The sequence below is a fragment of the Ovis aries genome, chromosome 18, assembly GCF_016772045.2.
Source record: "Ovis aries strain OAR_USU_Benz2616 breed Rambouillet chromosome 18, ARS-UI_Ramb_v3.0, whole genome shotgun sequence".
NCBI lineage: Eukaryota > Metazoa > Chordata > Mammalia > Artiodactyla > Bovidae > Ovis > Ovis aries.
The window spans coordinates 13,843,144-13,859,651 of record NC_056071.1 but is presented as its reverse complement, the minus strand read 5'-3'; the positions used below and the strand labels follow the sequence as shown (position 1 = coordinate 13,859,651).

Below are 16,508 nucleotides of genomic sequence, written 5' to 3'. Positions count from 1 at the left end.
AGGAACTTACAGTATCAGACAAAATAGACTTTATGACCAAGAGAATAACTAGGGAAAGAGAGTGTCGGCACATAATGACGGAAGTTTCACTTCACCAAGAAAATCTAGTCATTCTGAATGTGTTAGCATCTAATGAATGTGCCTGACAAGATACGAAGCAAAACTTAACAGAACTTCACAAAGAGATGGAAAAATCCACCAGCATTTCACCATGTATTCCTTAATAACTGATAGATCAGAAACAAAATCAGCAAACTTAGACGATCCCAACAACACAAAGAATGAGCTTCACCTCACAGACAAACACAGATAATAATGAGAGTACACACACTTATCAGATACACAGGAATATTTTTTTTTTAGTTTTTATTTTTTAAATTTTAAAATCTTTAATTCTTACATGCGTTCCCAAACATGAACCCCCCTCCCACCTCCCTCCCCATAACATCTCTCTGGGTCATCCCCATGCACCAGCCCCAAGCATGCTGCATCCTGCGTCAGACATAGACTGGCGATTCAATTCTTACATGATAGTATACATGTTAGAATGTCATTCTCCCAAATCATCCCACCCTCTCCCTCTCCCTCTGAGTCCAAAAGTCCGTTATACACATCTGTGTCTCTTTCCCTGTCTTGCATACAGGGTCGTCATTGCCATCTTCCTAAATTCCATATATATGTGTTAGTATACTGTATTGGTGTTTTTCTTTCTGGCTTACTTCACTCTGTATAATCGGCTCCAGTTTCATCCATCTCATCAGAACTGATTCAAATGAATTCTTTTTAACGGCCGAGTAATACTCCATTGTGTATATGTACCACAGCTTGCTTATCCATTCATCTGCTGATGGACATCTAGGTTATTTCCATGTCCTGGCTATTATAAACAGTGCTGCGATGAACATTGGGGTACATGTGTCTCTTTCAATTCTGGTTTCCTCGGTGTGTATGCCCAGAAGTGGGATTGCTGGGTCATAAGGTAGTTCTATTTGCAATTTTTAAAGGAATCTCCACACTGTTCTCCATAGTGGCTGTACTAGTTTGCATTCCCACCAACAGTGTAGGAGTGTTCCCTTTTCTCCACACCCTCTCCAGCATTTATTGCTTGCAGATTTTTGGATCGCAGCCATTCTGACTGGTGTGAAGTGGTACCTCATTGTGGTTTTGATTTGCATTTCTCTAATAATGAGTGATGTTGAGCATCTTTTCATGTGTTTGTTAGCCATCCGTATGTCTTCTTTGGAGAAATGTCTATTTAGTTCTTTGGCCCATTTTTTGATTGGGTCGTTTATTTTTCTGGAATTGAGCTGCATAAGTTGCTTGTATATTTTTGAGATTAGTTGTTTGTCAGTTGCTTCATTTGCTATTATTTTCTCCCATTCCGAAGGCTGTCTTTTCACCTTGCTTATATTTTCCTTTGTTGTGCAGAAGCTTTTAATTTTAATTAGATCCCATTTGTTTATTTTTGCTTTTATTTCCAGAATTCTGGGAGGTGGATCATAGAGGATCCTGCTGTGATTTATTTCTGAGAGTGTTTTGCCTATGTTCTCCTCTAGGAGTTTTATAGTTTCTGATCTTACATTTAGATCTTTAATCCAATTTGAGTTTATTTTTGTCAGATACACAGGAATATTTACACAAATTAATCACGGGCCAGGCCATAAAGAAGCCTCAGTGAAATTCAGAAAACAGTTTCTCAGACCACATTCTCGGGAAATAGGAAAATTATGTTAGAAGATCACAACACAAATATCAATTAAAAGCTCTATTTGAATAATTGTGAAAACACTGTTGCTGAAATCAGGAATTAAAGAATAAATCATACTGGAAGTTCTAAAATACTAAGATTGAGTAATAATGAATACTACACATCAAAATCTATGAGCTGCAACAAAAGTAGTGGTTCATGGTAAATTTATTTCATTGATTAATAGCAGATCATCATATTTATTTCATTGATTCCAAAGAAATACATTTAAAGAATAAAATGGAGTATATCAATATAGTTAGAAGCTGGTTCTTAGAAAAATAAATAACAAAATAGACAATGCTCTGAAAAGGCTAATCAAGAAAACGAGATGATTCAGGTAAATAATTTTAAAAGAAACACAACTAGAGATAAAACAGAATTTTAGAATAGAATAGAATAGAATTTTATAATAGAAGATACCATCAATAATTATATGCTGGGAATTTAAAAACTTAGGTTAAATTGAACAAATTCCTAGAAAAATGTGACATCAGATCTGACTTAAGAAATTTTTTTAATTGAATACTTATAACTATTAAAGAAATCATAAGAGTAGTAGTATTCTTCCCAAATTATAACAAATTTACATGCTTTTCCAAATAAACTTCAAGAACCAAGTCATCCTAATCTTACTAACTCTCCCCAAAAATAAAAAAGGAAATATCCCCCTATATTATTCTAAAAGGTAACCAATATCCTAATATCAGAAACCAAAAGCATGGAAAGAAAGAAAAATGTTGATGTTTGGCAGAAACCAACACATAATGTAAAGAAATAATCCTTCAATTAAAAATAAAATTTTAAAAAAGAAACAAAAATTATGAACTCATTTCATTCATGAATATCAAAAAAAATGAAGTCACATATGATAATATTTAAATAAGGTAGTGCACCATGACCAATTTGGGTTTATTCTAGTGCTCAATAGCTTACAATGATAAGCATTCATTATTGTTTATGGGTCTATAGTTAGCTAGGCAGTGATGCTGATCTGGGCCAGCCATGGCTGACCTCAGTCAGAGTCACCCGTGTGTTTTCTATCAACTGGGATGTTTGTTGGACATCAGCCAACCCAGGATATCCTCACTCACGTATCTTGTGATTGGCTGGCTGGCTTCTGGGGTGATAGGATAACTGGACCACACATCTTTCATCACGCAGATGTCTAGTCCAGCCTTATTCATAGGATAGGAGCAGGGTTCCAAGACAGGAAGTAGGAGTGGAAGCCGCAAGGCCTCCAGAGGCTTGGAACTGGCATGCAGTCATTTCCACTGCTTCTGTTGATAAAAGTGAGCCACAACACCTGCCCAGATTCAAGGATGGGAGGATGAACTCCACCTGTTCATGGGAGGAACTGTATCAAAATACTGCACAGAATATGGTTGTGCGGAGAAGTGAAAAATTATGGCCATCTCTGCAATCTACCCTACTAGGTATAAAAATAGTTTCACATCGGAAAATACTTGTAATTCACCACATTAAGAGAGAAAACCTGATCATTTCAGTAGATGCAGAAAAAAGCATTTGATACATTGCTATGTGATTACATGGAAAAAAGTCATTTGTAAATTAGTAACAAAGAGGAACCTGGAGGAGGAAGTGGCAACCCACCGCAGTATTCTTGCCTGGAAAATTCCACAGACAGGGGAGCCTGGTGGGCTCCAATCCATGGGGTTGCAAAGGATCAGCTGTGCCAGCGACTGAGCGCAATAAAGAGGAACTTTTACTACAGAAATTTACATCATCTTAAGAGAATAAATCTTAGAAGCATTCCCTTTAAAATAAACAGGACCCATGTACCCACCATCACTATTTCTACTGAATACTTTATTAGATGTCATAGTGCAATGAGGCAAGAAAATAAACAGAAGCATAAATTAGAAAGAAGAAAATAAAGCTGAAACTGTTTGCATCTGATATGACCATTTTCATAGACAACAAATAGAACTTACAGATAAATTATTAGAAATAAAAAGGTGCTTTTGGCAAGAAGATTGGCTATGATATTAATGTTTAAAAGTTCATTTCATTCTACATATCAGTAACAAATAATTAGAGAACATTTTTTAACAAAAAGGCCACATTTATAGGAGCATCAGGGAAGATTGGATATCCATTAAATCTAAACAGAAGACATCAATAACTTCATGGGAAATATTAAGCAAATTTATTAAGAGACTTTTAAAGAACCTGAATTAACCGAGAAACATACTTTGTTCATAGCTAGTGAGACTTAATATTATAAAGGTATCCGTGCTCCCTAAATTGACTATAGATTCATTTCAATTCTAACCAAAATGCCAATATATTTTTTTTTCTTGAGAATAAACATTTTGTTGATCATTCAATTCTGAAGGACAAATGGAGAAAAAAATTGCAAAAGCATTTCTGTAGAAAAGCAAGGAAGAGGAATTATTTTAAAGTTATGGTAATAACTATGATATAGAACAGGCTTCCTGGGTGGCTCAGTGGTAAAAACATATGCCTGCCAATGCAGGAGACAAAGGTTCAATCTCTGGGTCAGGAAGACACACTGAAGAAGGAAATAGAAACCCATTCCAGTATTCTTGTCTGGGAAATCCCATAGACAGAGGAGCCTAGCGAACTACACTCCGTGGGGTCGCAAAAGGGTCAGAGATGATTCAGCGACTAAACAGCAGCAACATGCTATAGAACTGGCTGAAGAACAGATAGAAATTACTAGCAGGCTAAATAGAACATAAAATCTGGCCATTCTTTGTGTATGTGTAATTCTTCTCACATTTTAGACAATTCTTAAAGCTTATACTTCGTTTATAATTACTATTCACTATATTTCCCGTATTGTACAGTAAATGCATCCTTGGAGCCTGTTTCACCCCCAATAGTTTGTACCTCTCATCCCTCCATCCCTGTATTGCTCCTCCCCACCCCCGCTGGTACCAACTAGTTTGTTCCTTTTTTTCTGGGATTCTGCTTTTCTGTTATATTCACTAGTTTGTTTTTTTGTTTTTGTTTTTGTTTTTTTGCTATTTTTTAGATTCCACATGGGATAGCATACAGTATTTGTCTTTCTCTGTCTTACTTATTTCACTTAGCACAATGTCCTCCAAGTCAACTATGCTGCTACAAATGCAAAGTTTCATTCTTTTTTCACAGCTGAGTATTCCATTATGCATATGTACATATATATAGATGTATGTATACACACACAACATCTTCTTCATCCAGCCATCTGCTGATGAACACTTGAATTGCTTCTGTATCTTGGCGATTGTAAATAGTGCTACAAGAAACATTAGGGTGTGTATATATCTTTGAATTAACGTTTTGAAGGTTTATATATATATATATATATATATATATATATATATATACACATACCCCAGAATGGAATTGCTGGATCATATGGTAGTTCTGGGATTTCCTGGTGGCTCAGATGGTAAAGAATCTGCCTGCAATGCAGGAGACCTGGATTGGGTCCCTGGGTCAAGAAGATCCCCTGGAGAAAAGAATGGCTACCCACTCCAATATTCCTCCCTGGAAAATCCCATGGATAGAAAGAGCCTGGCGAGCTAAAGTCCATGGGGTCACAAAGAGTTGGAAACTAACTCATTTAGTGTGAACAGCTAACAATTCTCATTCTTCATGGTAGCTCTACTTTTGTTTTTTGGAGAAACCTCCATGCTGTTTTCCGCAGTGGCTGCACCAACTTACATTCCTACCAATAGTATCCGAGGGTTCCCTTTTCTCCTCACCCTGGTCAGCATTTGTTATTTGTTGTCTTTTGGATGACAACCATTCTGACAGGTGTGAGGTGATATCCCATGGTTAAGGCTTCATGCTTCCGATGCAGGGACGTGGGTTCAACCCCTGTTTGGGAAACTAAGATCCCACACGCACATGTGCCTCACAGTGCGACCAAAAATTTTCTTTAAAAATTTAAAACCCTTGCCCTGTAAGTCGCAACAGTTAGTTGCCGTGGTTTATCCTAGTCTTCCACCCAAAACGGACTGGTGCGCGTCCCTGTAATACTGCACAGATCTAGGGGAGCCCTCTGGGCTACTTGTCGGTCTGCCCAGCTCAGCCGCCTGCCTCCCTCTGTGACCTGGAAAGCAGACATCACTGGGCTCATACTATCAGAGACTCGAAGTTTCCTTTCTAGCTGCAAATCACGATGCTCTGGCTTCTCCGCGTCCTCTTTCTTGAGTTCCCTGCTAGAAAGAAAAACGATGACAGCCACAAGGTTGTCTTAATACCAAGCATCATAGACTCTGAGGGTTTTTTTCTCAAATTCTTCAGATTTGTTTGTGGACTTCACCCATTGTTCCCTTGTCCCAAGAAGTCCTTCAACTGTGTCCCACGCCGCCGTCCTGACGAGGCGCCACGGTCTCTCAGGGAACGACTGGCCCCTGACACAATCTGGTATCAGAGACCTGATGTTTTACCACGGGGCAATTTGTAATAAACATAGCGAGATTTCCCAACAAGGACGTTCAATTGCCTTCTTCCGTCATGTGGAGGTCAAGTGACAGAATTCTAGACTTGATTCTGTCCCTTTTTAGTTAACTAGTTACGTGAGTATCTTTTTGCAGGTCATCTCTTTCTCCATTGCTCTACCTTTTCTAATAAAAAAAAAAAATTTTTAATAGTCATGCCAAACTGCCTCCTCCCTCCCCAAAGTGTTGCATGGATTAAATATAATGAACTTTATTGTGCTTTGCAAACTGCAGATCTAAGGTGTTATTCCCTTGGTGAAAGTAAAGATAGGTTGTGCATCTTCCCTGAAGGAGTATAAAGGCTTGGAGTTTTCATTGAAGGCAAATTCACAATATGTATGGGACCCCCTTTTGTTTGCTTGCATTCTTTTGTGTAGGCCTTTGTGTAAATTAGACTTCTCTGGTGGCTCAGATGGTAAAAGCATCTGCTTACAATGCCGGAGACCTGGGTTTGATCCCTGTGTTGGGAAGATCCACTGGAGAAGGAAATGGCAACCCACTCTAGCATTCTTGCCTGGAAAATCCCATGGACAGAAGGGCCTGGCAAATTACAGTCCACGGGGTCGCAAAGAGTCGGACACGACTAAGCGACTTCACTTCACTTCAAACTTTGTGTAAATTTTCTCATTTTGTCTTCATTGTAAGCCTGCAGGGCCACTAGTACTAAGATCCACTTGGCAGATAAGGAAACTAAGATTCAAAAAGATGAAGCAGTTCACCCAGAATCACACAATTGATATCACTTCTTCCCCATGAGGCCCTCAGGAGGCAGGTTCCTTCCAGGGTACGACACTGCCTTCCTGAGGGTGGCCCTTGTCCTTGGCACCCAGGATGGTTGGCAGAATTATATCCAAGGCAGGAGAAAGAGAAGAAGCAAAAAAGAGAGGAGAAGACCCAAGAAAAGCTCACAGGAGATGCCACGGGACACATTGCCACCCTCTCCTCAGCCAGGTATAGTCTCATGATAACCAGCCAGGTTGTTGGCAAGATGCTGCCGGAGCACTTGACCTGAAGCAGCAGGGGCAACCGAAGAGAGCCTAGTGAAGGGCTCATGTTCCAAGGCGCAGGTGCATTTAAAAGAAGCAAACTTGGGATGGGGCCGCACATCAGGGTTAGTAATAGTGGGGACCATTGTAACTGCAGGCCTGAGGGCCTTGGGAGGGATGGTTATGCGAAGCCAGAGACAGCTGGAGTTGTAGCTGAAGGAGAGGGATATTCCTACTGAGCTTTGGTAGAAGAAAGCCATCTTCAGTACTTCCCTGGTGGTCCAGTGGTTGAGAATCCGCCTTCCAATGCATGGGCCATGGGTTCAATCCCTAGCCAGGGAGCTAGGATCTCACATGCCAGAGGCAACGAAGCCCAGGTGCCACAACCAGGGAATCCATGCACCACAGGGAAAGAAGCCACTAGCTGCAACCAAGATTCTACTTGCTGCAACTGAGATCTGATGTAGCCAGATGAACAAATATAAATTTTAAAATACATTTTTTATGTAGCCAAATAAAAAATATAAATACATATTTTTTAAAAAGAGAGAGAGAAGTCATATTTTAGAGATACTGTAGAATTAAAATCAAGAGATCTGATGATGTCATTAAAAATGGAAAAGTAAGAGACTTCAGAAAACAATTATAAAGCTGGCAAAAACTTATCAGGATGGACTTTTATAGAACTCTGAATTTGAACAAAATTTTACAGCCCCCAAGGGAACATTAAAAAAGGAATATGTGGGCCTTCCACAGTGGCAGCCTTTGAAGAACAGCAGCCGTGGCTCTGAGCTACCCCGTGGCCATGGGCCTCAGCAAAAGCCGCAAGGTGACCAAGTACGTGAGCAAGCTGAGGCACAACGGCCGTCACGGGCACCTTACCAAACACACCACGTTTGTGCAGAACATGATCTGGGAAGTGTGCATCTTATGAGCAGCAGGTCATGGAGCTGCTCAAGGTCTCCAAGGACAAGCAGGCCCTCAAGTTCATCAAGAAAAGGGTGGGGGGAGAAGGAGGTGGACATGCAGTACATCTCTCTCCACGGGTACATGAGGAATATACCTTCAGACACACAAGCGCACGCAGAACACCAGCTGAGTGCGGACAGGAGGACCTGACCAGTGGAAAAGAGTATACAGAACCATGCAAAACTTAGTAGGATGAAGGAATTGGGGAGAAAAACAGGAGTGTTAGCAGGACTGGACCTGCCCTCGGCAGGTGGGGGAACTGAAGCAGGGTCTGATCCCCACATTGGTGCCACTGTCTGAGTCAGAGGAGAAACATTTAAGGCTGAGAGTGAAACAGCTGATCTGTGGCAGCCTACATGGAATGAGAATCAGACAGTCCTTGCTGCAGCCATACATACCCTGAACAGGAACACTGGTCCCCTGGAAGGTGCACCGGCTCGGAGCTGGAGTTTAGGGATTGTGGAGCAATCCCAGGGCGAGGGCTACTGTTGACTGCAGAGAGACAGATCGAGGGGATATGAGGGAGATCGCGGTGGGAAATGCCTGTGGAGGAAAGCCAGGCAGCCGTGGAAGCAAGGTGATACTGCTGAGTCACACATGGAGGGGAGCCATCACCAAGCCTCTCTCTCCCCACACACCAGCACTGGCAGCCAAACAGGAGAGAGGCTGGCCCATCAAACGCCGGACGCACTGAGCTACAGAGTAGGACCCCAGCCAGGGTGCTCCTTTCAGTGACTGATGCGACTATCTACAGAGCAGGACCCTAGGCAAGGGAGCCCTCTAAGTGCCTGAATGGGCTATGGAGAAAGACTGGCCAAAGAGGCCTTCTGATCACCAGCTACAAGAGGCTCAGAAAAAGACTGTGATAGAACCGTAACTCCTGCAGCCGAGGCAGTCCATCTCCCTGCACCCTTGGCACTGCCAGGGTCCCCACAAGCCAAGCAGCTGCATCACCTCCACATTCAACTCTCATTGGGGCAGAGCTGCCACAGGCAGAAAAAGTCTTGTGTCTATGCGTGCAGGGTTGCTTCAGTAGTGTCTGACTCTTCACAACCCTGTAGACTATGGCCTGCCAGGCTTCTCTATCAGAGAGGGGGTTCTCCAGACAAGAATACCGGAGCATATTGGCCACTACCGGTTGCCATACGCTTCTGCTGCTGCGGCTGCTGCTGCGGCTGCTGCTGCTAAGTCGCTTCAGTCATGTCTGACTCTGTGCAACCCCACAGACGGCAGCCCACCAGGCTCCCCCATCCCTGGGATTCTCCAGGCAAGAACACTGGAGTAGGTTGCCATTTCCTTCTCCAATGCATGAAAGGGAAAAGTGAAAGTGAAGTCGCTCAGTAGTGTCCGACTCTTAGCGACCCCAAGGACTGCAGCCTACCAGGCTCCTCCATCCATGGGATTTTCCAGGCAAGCGTACTGGACTGGGATGCCTTTGCCTTCTCCAGCCATTCCCTTCTAGAGCACATATTTCCTGCTACCCTAGCCACCAACCCCCCTGAGTACCCGGTGCTGCCAGAACCCTTGTGACCCAAGCAGCTGCACCACCTTCACACCTGGCCCTCAGAGGGGCAAACCCAAGCCCTCCAGGGCAGCCTCAGGAGGAAACCCCAGTGGACGACCCATGTGTAGAGGTAGAAATAAAACCACAGTTGAAACCAGGGGCAGTGTGGGTAAGAAAGAAGACTCAAACCCTTCCCACCAGCTGTACAAGATGCAGATTAAATCCACACAATCAACTAAGCAGACTTTGTGTCTATGGAATATATAAAAGGCCATTGAGAGCTCCCACAAAAGTAAATGCACTAGTTCTGATAGCTGTGGACATTGGAGGCAAGAACACACAGGAGCAGGACCAGATTAGAATCTGAGCTGCCCCCATAGCAGGTCCAGAGATCAGCACAGTGTTGGAGGGCATCCTAGGGAGGTGAGGTGGACTGTGACTCCCAGCGAGGGAAAGGACTGTGATAGCAGAGACTCAAGAAAAATATTTTTTTATTTGCTCTGTAGATTCTTTTGTATTATTTTTTTATCTCCCTTTCAACTCCCTACCCCCATTGTAGTTATTGATTTTATTGGCACTAAGAAATCCAATTAAGCTATTGAGCTTTTTTTTTCCTCAGTCACATTTTTTATTGTTGTCTTAAACCTCTGCCTCTATGTTGGGCTTTTGCAGTTCCATGGAGTTTTCCTCTTTTTTTTTTTTTCTTTTCTTTTTTTCTCTCTTTAATTTTAATTTTTAAATTTTTAAACCTATTATTTTTTCTACATTTATTCCTTTGTTTGCTTTTCCTACTGTTCTTTCCCCTTTGCAGTTAATTTTTTAATGTATATAAATCCACTTTATCTACCTCTATTTAACTTTGCATATTTATTATTTCTTTCCTTTCTTTCCTTTCTCTCAACATATTTGTTCAGTGTTGTTTTCATTGCTTTATTCCCCCACTTGGCACCTTTAGTTTTGTTTTCCAATTTGTGCTTGTTAGTTTTGTTCTTAATTGGTAAATATTTTTTATTTCCTTTGTTAGCCAGGTCAGTATACTGTACTTTATTTTTGTTGGACTGTTTTGACTTTGCTCATGGGTGTATATGTACATGTGTATATTCCATTATTTTAATTATTATTTGCCTGATTTTGTAACTACCATTTGTCTGGGATTCATCTTTGGTTTCTTATTTTTGGATATTTGTTCTAATCTCATTTAATGCCATATCAAACCACTTGTAGAATCTTTGTTCCTGGCCAGAGATCAAGCCCGGAGCCTTGGAGTGGGAGCATTGACTCCAAGACCCTAGACTACCAGAGAACTAACCCTAAGGAGTATCAAACAATGAGAACTCACACAAAGGAAACCACTTGAATACAAGACCCAGCATCACCCAACCACCAGTAGCACCCTGTGCAGGACGTCTCACCTAAACAACAAACAAAACAAAAGTACAAACCCAACCATCAGCAGATAGGATTACCACCTCAGTCAGCCTTGCCGTCAGAGGAAAAAAAGGAAACAAAAACTCAGCACAAATCTCACCCTATACGAAGCTCACACCAACCACTGAAGCCTGGGAAAAGGAGGCTTCAAACACAATAACTTTTTTTAAAAATAATGAAAAGGCAGAGAAATACAAATACAGCACAAATGAAGCACACTAGAAACACGAAAGTACAAATAAATGAAGAGGAAATAGGCAAACTGCCTGAAAAAGAATTCAGAACAATGATAGTAAAGATCATCGAAAACCTTGAAAACAAAATGGAGAAAATGCAAGAATCAATTAATAAAGACCTAGAAGAATTAAAGAATAAACATACAGAGACAAACAACACAACTACTGAAATTAAAAATACTCTAGGAGGAATCAACAGCAGAATATTTGAAGCAGAAGAACAAATCAGTGAGCTGGAAGATAAAATTGTGGAAATAACTTCTGAAGAGCAGAATAAAAGGAATGAAAAGAGCTAAGGAGAGTCTCAGAGACCTCTGGGGCCATATCAAATGCAAACATTCAAATTATAGGGGTCCCAGAAGAAGAAGAGAAAAAGAAAGGGTATGAGAAAACTTTTGAAGAGATTATAGTCAAAAATTTCCCTGACATGGAAAAGGAAATAGTCACTCAAGTCCAAGGAGCATGAAGAGTCCCATACAGGATAAATCCAAGGAGAAACATGCCAAGACACATACTAATCAAACTAACAAAGACTAAACACAAAGAAAGAATACTGAAAGCAGCAAGGGAAGAGCAATAAGTAACACACAAGGAAGCCGAATGCACTTGCCAGCTGATCTTTCAGCAGAAACTCTGCAGGCCAGAAGGGAATGGGAGGGTATATTTAAAGTACTGTAAGGGAAAAGTCTACAACCAAGATTACCATACCCGGCAAGTATCTCATTCAAAATTGATGGAGAAATAAAAAGTTTTCAGACAAGCAAAAGTTCAGAGAATTCAGCACCACCAAACCAGCTTTACAACAAATGTTCAGTTCAGTTCAGTTCAGTAGCTCAACAAATGTTAAAGGGACTTATACAGTCAAGAAATACAACAGAAAAAAAAGATCTACAAAATCGACCCCAAACAATTAATAAAATGGCAATAGGAACATATATATCACTAATTACTTTAAAAGTAAATGGATTAAAGGCTCCAACCAAAAGACAGACTAGCTGAATGGATAAAAAAAAAAAAAAAAAAAGACCCATATACATGCTATCTACAAGAAACCCACTTCAGACCCAAAGACACATATAGACTGAAAGTGAGAGGATGGAAAAATATATTCCATGCAAATGGGAAGCAAAAGAAAGCTGAAGTAGCAATTCTCATATCAGACAAAATACACCTTAAAATAGAGAAGATTACAAGATATAAGGGAGGACACTATATAACGACCAAGGGATCAATCCAAGAGGATTGTAACAATTGTAAATATCTATGCACCCAACGTAGGAGCACCTCAATACGTGAAACAAACACTAACAGACATAAAAGGAGAAACTGACAGTAACACAACCCACTCACACCAACAGACAGATCATCAAAACAGAAAATCAATAAGGAAACACAAACCTTAAATGATACTTTAGATGAGACGGATATCATTGGTATCTTCAGGACATTCCATCCAAATGCAGAAGAATACACCTTCTTCTCAAGTGCACATGGAACATTCTCGAGGATAGACCACATCTTAGGTTACAAATCAGACCTCAGTAAATTTTTAAAAATTGAAATCATACAAAGCATCTTCTCCAACCACAATGCTGAAGCTACGTATTAATTACAAGAAAAAAAGTGTAAGAAACACAAACACATGGAGATAAAACAATGCGTTTCTAAATAACCAACAGGTTACTGAAGAAATCAAAAGGAAAATAAAAAAATTTCTAGAAACGAATGACAATGAGACCACAACAGCTCAAACTCTATGGGATGCAGCAAAAGTAGTTTTAAGAGGGAAGTTTATAGTGATATAGTCCTACCTCCAAAAAACAACGAAAACGTTGAATAGACAACCTAATTTTACACCTATAACAACTGGAAAAAGAAGAACAAAAAAACGTAGAAGGAAAAAGCTCATAAAGATCTGAGCAGAAATACATGAAAAAGAAATGAAAGAAACAATAGTAAAGATTAATAAAACCAAAAGCTGGTTCTTTGAGAACATAAACAAAACTGACAAACCTTTAGCCAGACTCAGCAAGAAAAAAAGAGAGAATAATCAAATCAACAAAATTAGAAATGAAAAAGGAGAGGTTACAACAGACAATGCAAAAATACAAAGGATTATAAGAGACTATTATGAACAACATATCACAAGCTGGAATCAAGATTGCCGGAAGAAATATCAATAACCTCAGATATGCAGATGACACCACCCTTATGGCAGAAGGTGAAGAGGCACTAAAAAGCCTCTTGATGAAAGTGAAAGTGGAGAGTGAAAACGTTGGCTTAAAGCTCAACATTCAGAAAACGAAGATCATGGCATCTGGTCCCATCACTTCATGGGAAATAGATGGGAAACAGTGGGAACAGTGTCAGACTTTATTTTTGGGGGCTCCAAAATCACTGCAGATGGTGATTGCAGCCATGAAATTAAAAGACGCTTACTCCTTGGAAGAAAAGTTATGACCAACCTAGACAGCATTTTCAAAAGCAGAGACATTACTTTGCCGACTAAGGTCCATCTAGTCAAGGCTATGGTTTTTCCTGTGGTCATGTATGGATGTGAGAGTTGGACTGTGAAGAAGGCTGAGCACCGAAGAATTGATGCTTTTGAACTGTGGTGTTGGAGAAGACTCTTGAAAGTCCCTTGGACTTCAAGGAGATCCAACCAGTCCATTCTGAAGGAGATCAACCCTGGGATTTCTTTGGAGGGAATGATGCTGAAGCTGAAACTCCAGCACTTTGTCCACTTCGTGGGAAGAGCTGACTCATTGGAAAAGACTCTGATGCTGGGAGGGATTGGGGGCAGTAGGAGAAAGGGACAACCGAGGATGAGATGGCTGGATGGCATCATGGACTCGATGGATGTGAGTCTGAGTGAACTCCGGGAGTTGGTGATGAACAGGGAGGCCTGGCGTGCTGCGATTCATGGGGTTGCAAGGAGTCGGACACGACTGAGTGACTGAACTGAACTGAACTGAATGAGAGAAATCAAAGATGACACAAACAGAGGGAGAGATATTTCATGTTCCTAGGTAGGAAGAATCAATATTGTGAAAATGACTATACTACCAAACTCAATCTATAGATTTAATGTGATCCTTATCAAATTACCAATGGCATTTTACACAGAACTAGAAAAATTTCACAACTCATATGGAAACACAAAAGACCACAAATAGCCAAACCAGTCTTGAGAAAGAAGAACGGAGCTGGAGGAATCAACCTTCCTGTCTTCAGATTATACTACAAAGTTATGGTCATCAAGACAGTATGGTACTGGCACAAAAACAGAAATATAGACCAATGGAACAAGATAGAAAGTCCAAAAACCTATGGATACCTTATTTTTGACAAAGAAGGTGAGAATATACAATTGGACAAAGACAGCCTCTTCAACAAATGGTGCTGGGAAAACTGGACAGCTACATGTAAAAAAATGAAATTAGAACACCTCATAACACCATACACAAAGATAAACTCAAAATGGATTAAAGACCTAAATGTAAGACCGGAAGCTATAAACCTCTTAGAGGAAAACATAGGCAAAACACTCAATTACATAAATCAAAGCAAGATCCTCTATGACCCATCTCCTAGAGTAATGGAAATAAAAACATAAGTAAGCAAGTGGGACCTGATTAAACTTAAAAGCTTTTTCACAGTAAAGGAAACTATAAGCAAGGTGAAAAGAAAGCCCTAAGAATGGGAGAAAATAATAGCAAATGAAACTGACAAAGGATTAATTTCCAAAATAAACAAGCAACTCTTACAACTCAATACCAGAAAAACAAACAACCCAATCAAACAGTGGGAAAACAACCTAAACAGACATTTCTCCAAAGAAGACATACAGATGACTAACAAACACATGAAAGATGCTCAGCATTGCTCATTATTAGAGAAATGCAAATCAAAACTACAATGAGATATCACCTCACACCAGTCAGAATGGCCATCATCAAAAAGTCTACAAACAATAAATGCTGGGGAGGGTGTGGAGAAAAGGGAACACTCCTGCATTATCGGTGGGAATGTAAATTGATACAGCCACCACGGAAGATGGTATGGAGATTCCTTAAAGGACTAGGAATAAAACCACCATATGACACAGCAATCCCACTCCTAGGCATATACCCTGAGGAAACAAAAATTGAAAATTGTTCATTGCAGCACTATTTACAATAGCTAGAACATGGAAGCAACCTAGATGTCCAATGACAGATGAATGGATAAAGAAGTTGTGGTACGTATACACGATGGAATATTACTCAGCCGTAAAAAGGAACGCATTTGAATCAGTTTTAATGAGGTGGATAAACCTAGAATCTATTAAACAGAGTGAAGTGAGTCAGAAAGAGAAGGATAAATACTGTATTCTAACCCATATATACGGAATCTAGAAAAATGGTATTGAAGTATTTACAGGGCAGCAATGGAGAAACAGACATAGAGAACAGACTTATGGACATGGGGAGATGGGAGGAGGGGTGAGATGTATGGAAAGAGTCACATGGAAACTTACATTATCGTATGTAAAATAGATAGCCAACAGGAATTTGCTGTATGGCTCAGGAAACTCAAAGAGGGGCTCTGTATCAGCCTAGAGGGCTGGGATGGGGTGGGAGATGGGAGTTTCAAAAGGGAGGGGATATACATATACCTATGGCTGATTCATGCTGAGGTTTGACAGAAAACAACAAAATTCTGTAAAGCAATTATCCTTCAATAAAAAATAAATTAAAAAAGAATGTAATTAGCCTCCAATTAAAATAAATAATTTTTTAAAAAAATAAAGGGGAAAAAAAAGGGTGGGGACACACAAAAGTGCCAAGAGGAAGAGAGAGGAGCTGAGCAATGCCATGGCCTCCATGAGGAAAGCGGCAGCCAAGAAGGACTGAGCCCTTCCCCTCTGTGCACAATAAACCTTTTCAGATAAAAAAAAAAAAAAAGGAAAGAAGAAACACAATTTTCATTCTAAAAAAAACCACAGTTCAATTCAGTTCAATTTCTCAGTCATGTCCGACTCTTTGCAACCCCATGGACTGCAGCATGCCAGGCTTCCCTGTCCTTCACCAACTCCTGAATCTTGCTCAAACTTAAGCCCACTGAGTCAGTGATGCCATCCAACCATCTCATCCTCTGTCATCCCCTTCTCCTCCC

The 16,508-nt window shown here is 40.4% G+C and overlaps 1 pseudogene; it reads left to right on the top strand.

Annotated features, from left to right (window-relative positions):
* Window positions 1-6,980: 6,980 nt before the first annotated feature.
* LOC106991718 (large ribosomal subunit protein eL36-like) lies at window positions 6,981-16,246 on the top strand (annotated as a pseudogene).
* Window positions 16,247-16,508: the final 262 nt, after the last annotated feature.